Consider the following 6,588-nt stretch of genomic DNA (forward strand, 5'->3'; position numbering starts at 1 on the left):
TTAGTGGTTTGACTTCCATGTAATATTGGATCTGCATGTTGTTTCACTATGGGTTGAACTTTAATGAAATTCTAGTTTCGTTTTACTGGTGATTATGACATGCATGTTAACGCGCTGTGAGAACGATAAGTGATCTAATTGGTGATGTCATGTTGCGAGAATGAATTATTATGCCTCTATTTTATTGTATGACTTTAAGATTCTCTCCAGTAATTTTTGTTTAGCATGATTATACAATTCATCTGCAATCTTCTGACATCATCCGATAATCACTTATTGTTGCAACTTTGTAGATGACTTGCACTCGCGCCGGAGCCAGCAACAGCCAAGGTGGCAATGATGGTGACTTACCACCACCACCACCATTGTCTGCAAAATGAATTCTTTGCACAGTTCTGGGATAGTCAGAGAACCATGGAGGAAACCCAGTGCCTCATTGTGCAGAATAATGCTCACGTGTGTCAGCAACATCAAGGGCCTGAGCTAAATCAATATAGCTCTTTCAAGGATTTCCTAGACACCAAGCCTCCTATCTTCAAGGTAGCCAAAGAACCGCTCTAGGTGGATGAATGGCTAAACATAATCAAGCAAAAGTTCCATCTATTGAGGGTTACGGAACATTAGAAAGTAGAATATGCATCCCATCAACTGTAGGGACTGGCTAGAATATGGTGGACTCATTTCCTATCGTCTCTACCTACCAACTCATAGGTCACATGGCAGCAATTTAAGTTAGCCTGACATCACATTCCCTCAGGGCTAATGCGCATGAAAGCAGCCAAGTTCATGCGACTCACACAAGGAACCAAGACCCTTACTGAGTACATGCATGCTATTAACAATTTGTCCCATTATGCCCTAGGTTTCGTTGATACAGAAGAAAAGAAGATTGAAAGCTTCAAGAGAGGTCTTAGCACTAAGCTGATGAAAACTATGGCCAACTTGAGGTGCACCACATACAATGAGTTCATCAGTGATGCCTTGACTCAAGATAACTAGAACAATCTACATGTGGCAATAAAAGGCCACAAGAGAGCAGCTAAGGCAGGCGCCTCAGGATCTTCCTAGTCTAGAACTCTAGTGGCGACTAGGCCGTAGTTTTGACCGCTAGTGCCCAAGTTCAGGCCTCCTCTGCTAAAAGACCAGGCTAACTGACCATAGAAGGTGTTTCGTAAGGCATTCACCATTGCCCTACCCAAGGGGAATGGAGGGCAAGGAAGCTCAGCAGGACCCAGGAGCAATCAACCATGCTTCAACTATAATCAGTTAGGTGATTGGGCCAAAGAGTGCCCCCATCCTAAGAAGAACAACAATCAAAACTAGGGCAATCAGAGACTAGCAAATCCTAAAGCACGCCCTGGATACATGCATTATACCACTATTGAAGAAGGTCCTATGGGAGAGGTTGTCACCACTAGTATGTTTCTTGTTAACAAACATCCCGCCATTGTTTTATTTGATTCTAGAGCTTCTCATTCATTTATGAGCCATGCATTTGCATCTAAGTATGATCAGAAAATAATCGAGGTAAACAAGGGAGGTTATAGTATAGGTTTGGCTGGGGCTACTATATCTACAAACCGAATAGTCAGGGATGTGCTCATCTCTATACAAGAGAGGGAGTATATGATGGATCTAATAGTATTGCCCGGATTAGCCATAGATGTGATCTTAGGCATGAAATGGATGAGTGACCATGGTGTTCTCATTGACACATCCACTCGAACAATTATGTTGAGAGAACAGAAGGGAGGTAATGCTTTTCTAGTACCACTTCCCTAAAGTTTTGATCTCCAAAACTTGTCTTGTGCTATCCAAGCCAATACCCTTTGTGATATTCCAGTGGTTTGTGAGTTTCCTGATATATTTCTAGATGAGTTGCCAAGTTTACCACCTGATAGGGATGTGGAATTTAAGATTGAGTTAGTGCTAGGTACGGGACCGATCTCAAGAAGACCCTATAGGATGACACCAAATAAGTTAGCTGAACTTAAAATTTAGTTACAAGAACTGTTGGACAAAGGTCTCATTCAATCTAGTTCATCTCCAGGGGGATGTCCAGCTTTGTTTGTTAAGAAGAAGGACAAGTCTTTGAGAATGTGTGTGGGTTATAGGTCACTTAATGTTGTGACCATTAAGAACAAGTATCCTTTGCCTCGTATCGATATCTTGTTCGATCAGTTGGCAAAAGCAAAGGTATTCTCCAAGATTGACTTGAGGTCAGGCTATTATCATATTAAGATCAGGGCAAAGGATATACCTAAAATAGCTTTATCCACTAGATACAGTTTGTATGAGTATTTGGTCATGTCTTTTGGACTGACAAATGCTCCTGCCTACTTCATGTATTCGATGAATTCAATATTCATGCCCAAGCTCGACAAGTTTGTGGTTGTGTTTATTGATGATATCTTGATTTATTCAGAGAATGAGGTGGATCATGTAGAGCATCTAAGAATTGTTTTGTCCAGGTTGAGGGAACATAAGTTATATGCCAAATTCAACAAGTGTAAATTCTAGTTGAGCAAAGTACCTTTCTTGGGTCATATTATATCTAGATATGGAATATCTGTAGACCCATCTAAAGTACAAGAGGTCATGGATTGGAAGGCCCCGACTTCAGTTCATGAAGTTCAGAGTTTTCTAGGGTTAGCAAGCTACTATCATCGTTTCATTTTTGATTTCTCTAAGATAGCTAAGCCCATGACCAGGCTACTTCAGAAAGATGAAAAGTTTAGTTGGATGCTAGAGTGTGAAGCTACTTTTCAAACCCTAAGGACCTTGCTAACTACAGCTCCTGTTCTAGCACAACCCGACATTAAAAAGCCTTTTGATGTGTTTTGTGATGCATTGGGTATAGGTTTGGCGTGTGTGCTCATGCAAGAAGGAAGAGTTATTGCCTATGCTTCTCGGCAGTTGAGAAAGCATGAAGTAAATTACCCTACACATGATTTAGAGCTTGCAGCAGTTGTTCGTGCATTGAAGATATGGAGACATTATTTGTTGGGAAACGTATGTCACATATATATTGACCATAAAAGCCTCAAATATATCTTCACTCAACCTGATCTGAACATGAGATAGCGAAGATAGTTAGAGCTAATCAAGGACTATAATTTGGAAGTGCACTACCATCTAGGAAAAGCCAATGTTGTAGCAGATGCACTTAGTCTGAAATCTCATTGAAACACTTTGGAAGCCTTATTGGAAGATGGATTTAATTTATTACATCCTATTGTGTTGCACAATATCACTGTTAGTTGCTCACTTGAGAGCAAAATCATAGAACTATAGAAGATAGATGTAGGTGTATTTGACATCAATAGAAAGATGAAAGAACAAGAAACCAAGCATTTTAGGTTAGATGAAAGAGGTGTGCTATGGTTTAAGGACCAACTTGTGGTACCGAAAGATCGTGAGCTTAGAAATCAAATTTTAGATGAAGCTCATTCATCTAAGTTGTCTATCCATTCGGGTAGTAGCAAAATGTATCAAGATTTGAAAACCCATTTTTGGTGGACCAAGATGAAGAAAGGATCACCGCCTATGTCGCTAGGTGTGATAATTGCAGTAGAGTAAAGGTCGTTCATTTGAAATCTGCTAGATTACTTCAGCCATTGCCTATCCTAGGCTGGAAATGGGAGGAAATAAGTATGGACTTTATTACAGGCCTTTCAATGACACAACAAGGTCATGATTCCATATGGGTCCTTGTGGATCACCTCACTAAGTGAGCACATTTTGTACCAGTTAACACAAGGTATCATGTAGGGAAGTATGCTGAGCTATATGTTTCTCAGATCATGAGACTACATGGAGTACCAAGGACCATAATCTCAGATTGGGGACCATAGTTTATAGCTCGTTTCTAGGAACACTTGCACCAAGCTTTGGGGACTAAACTATTTAGAAGTTTGGCATACCATCCACAAACTTCTGGATAGACCGAGCGAGTGAACTAGATCTTAGAAGATATGTTGAGAGCCTGTGTTATATCCTCCAAGGCTTCATGGGAGAAATGGCTACCTTTAGCTGAGTTTTCCTACAATAACAGTTATCAAGCGAGCATCAAGATGGCTCCTTTTGAAGCCTTGTACGGTCAGAAATGTAGAACTCTCTTGAATTGGATTGAGCCCGGAGAAAGAAGATACTTTGGCATTGACTTTGTTATCGAAGCTGAAGAATAGATATGCATTATCCAATAGCATATGAAAGCAGCTCAATCAAGACAAAAGAGTTATGCCAATAAAAGAAGAAGACCATTAACTTTTGAAGTAGGAGACTATGTATACTTAAAAGTGTCACCCATGAAGGAGTATAGAGGTTTGGAGTAAAAAGAAAGCTTGCGCCTAGATATGTAGGGCCATACAAGATTATTGAACAGAAAGGAAATGTCGCTTACAAGTTACAACTTCCTCCTAAGATGAGTGTGTTATTCGATGTCTTCCATGTTTCTTAGTTGAAAAGATGTCTTTGCATACCTGAGGAAACCATTGCATCCACCAACATTAAACTCCAATCGGATTTGACCTATGAAGAGAAACCAATCTGTGTGCTAGAAGAAATGGAAAGAGTAACACAGAGCAAAGTCATTAAGTTCTACAAGGTGGCGTGGAATAACCATAGTGAACAAGATGCGACGTGGGAACAGGAGGATTACTTACGTGAGGTTTATCCCGCCTTTTACGAAGAATGGTAGGTCTGGCAAATCTCAGGACAAGATTTCTATAAGGGGAAGGGATGTAACACCTCTGTGTTAAGCATTACAATTGGCACTTACATTTCATGAGCACAAGCATCATCCAAGCATTCATGAACATAAGCATATGAAATTTCATATCATTCTTATACATTGTCACATGAAATGTTGATTTATATATGTGTTTATGATTGCAAACATGTATGACCAATGTATGAGATGGTGGTGAGGTCATGAAATCACCTTAGACACATCTAGGATGGTAAATGGAACAATGTTTGTATTCATGACCTAGGCCAAATTTGCTTCTAATTGTTGGTTTCATTTGAAATGCTATTTTCATGATGCTAGTTTGACCAAAGTTGAACAGTAGCTTAGATTGTTTGCATGGCTATGTAACCTAAATAAAAGTTGTAGTACTTGACTAGGGTAACAACTTTTATTTTTTAGTCAAGGTCTAATTCAGTGCATAGCATGTTCAAAAATAGCTCACAAATATCAACAAAATGCTATTTTGAGACGTGAAATTTTCTGTGGAAATGATTTTCAGTTTCAAAGTACCCCACTTTCGAGCAGTGTAGTTTGTTAACCAATGACAATTAGATGATGATTCTTAAAGCAAAGTTGGAGATCTCATGTAGCTCTACAACTTTCATTAAGGAAGTTTTTGCAATGGACGAATGGATTAGGAGTTACATGGGGTTGAAGTGGCGTCATGAGTCATCGATCGCGGCGACTGAACCCGCACCTATGCGCCCGGTAGTGGCCGACTAGCCATAGGCCATGGCCGCCACGTGGTGGCAGCATGCTGGCATTGGCCCAGCCGATCAGGCCAGTGCCGCACATAAACGTCATGCACCCACCACTCCATCCCCTCGCCCGCCCTCACTCCCTCCTACTCGCTCTACCTCTCCGCAGCGCCGCACTGAGCTCGCCGAGCACCACCGTAGCTCTGCTGCAACCGCTCACCGCCGACGCAGCCTTGTTAGCCAATTTATCTCAGCCATAGCGGCTATGCCATCACCTCCACCTCCTCGAGCCACCAGCACCGCCTACTAACCCAAGGTAGTGCAGCATTTCGCCTCGCCACAGCCGCCGTTGTCACCGGAGCACCGCCGCGCTCGTGGCTCACCGTGGCCCCACCATCCCAATGCATTGCATGCCTTTGTTTTCCTTGGTCTAGCACCGCACTAGAGTCTAGCAGCTTAGGCCAGAGTTAGGGATGACACCACCACGTGATGGTGCTGGAACAAGGCACCGCTCCACGCACTCCCGCCATGGCCGTCGTGGCACTCAAGCTCACCACCGTCGAATTGGTTCACCGTCTCCCACCTTTCTCGTGTCCCTTAGGTCGAGTAACCCTAGGCCTTGCTAATGGTATGATGGAGACCCACCTTTCGCCGCTGTTTAGTCAGAACAGCGTGAGCACCGCCGTGCTTCATGTGCCGTCGCACGGCCATGCACGCGACCAAGCTCACTAGCACCACCTCGAGCCCTCACCTGCACTGGGTAGCTTCGCTAGGTCACCAGGATGGAGTAGCCATCCTAGTCTGAGTGTGCCATAGCCAAAGATGGCCAGCGTACCGCCGTCGACCTCCGTCGTCTGCCATGGCCATCGTAGAGCTTACTCCGATGAGTCTCTAGACCAAACAAGTGCACCCATCGATGCGGGAGGTCGAGGCGAAGCCGTCGGTGGTGACCTCACCATCGATGACCTTGTTGACAATGAGCTATGGCCAGTCAACCGTCATACTCTGTTCTATGTGACTGACGGGTGGGTCCCCGTTGACCACGGGCCTCGGCTGTCAGTTTGTGTATTGTTTGATTTTCTGATTTTTTTTTCTAAATTTGAATGCATGTTCAAAAATTCATATCAAGAGCTAGGAGAG

This window comes from Miscanthus floridulus, chromosome 16, assembly GCF_019320115.1.
Source record: "Miscanthus floridulus cultivar M001 chromosome 16, ASM1932011v1, whole genome shotgun sequence".
In the NCBI taxonomy this organism is placed as follows: domain Eukaryota; kingdom Viridiplantae; phylum Streptophyta; class Magnoliopsida; order Poales; family Poaceae; genus Miscanthus; species Miscanthus floridulus.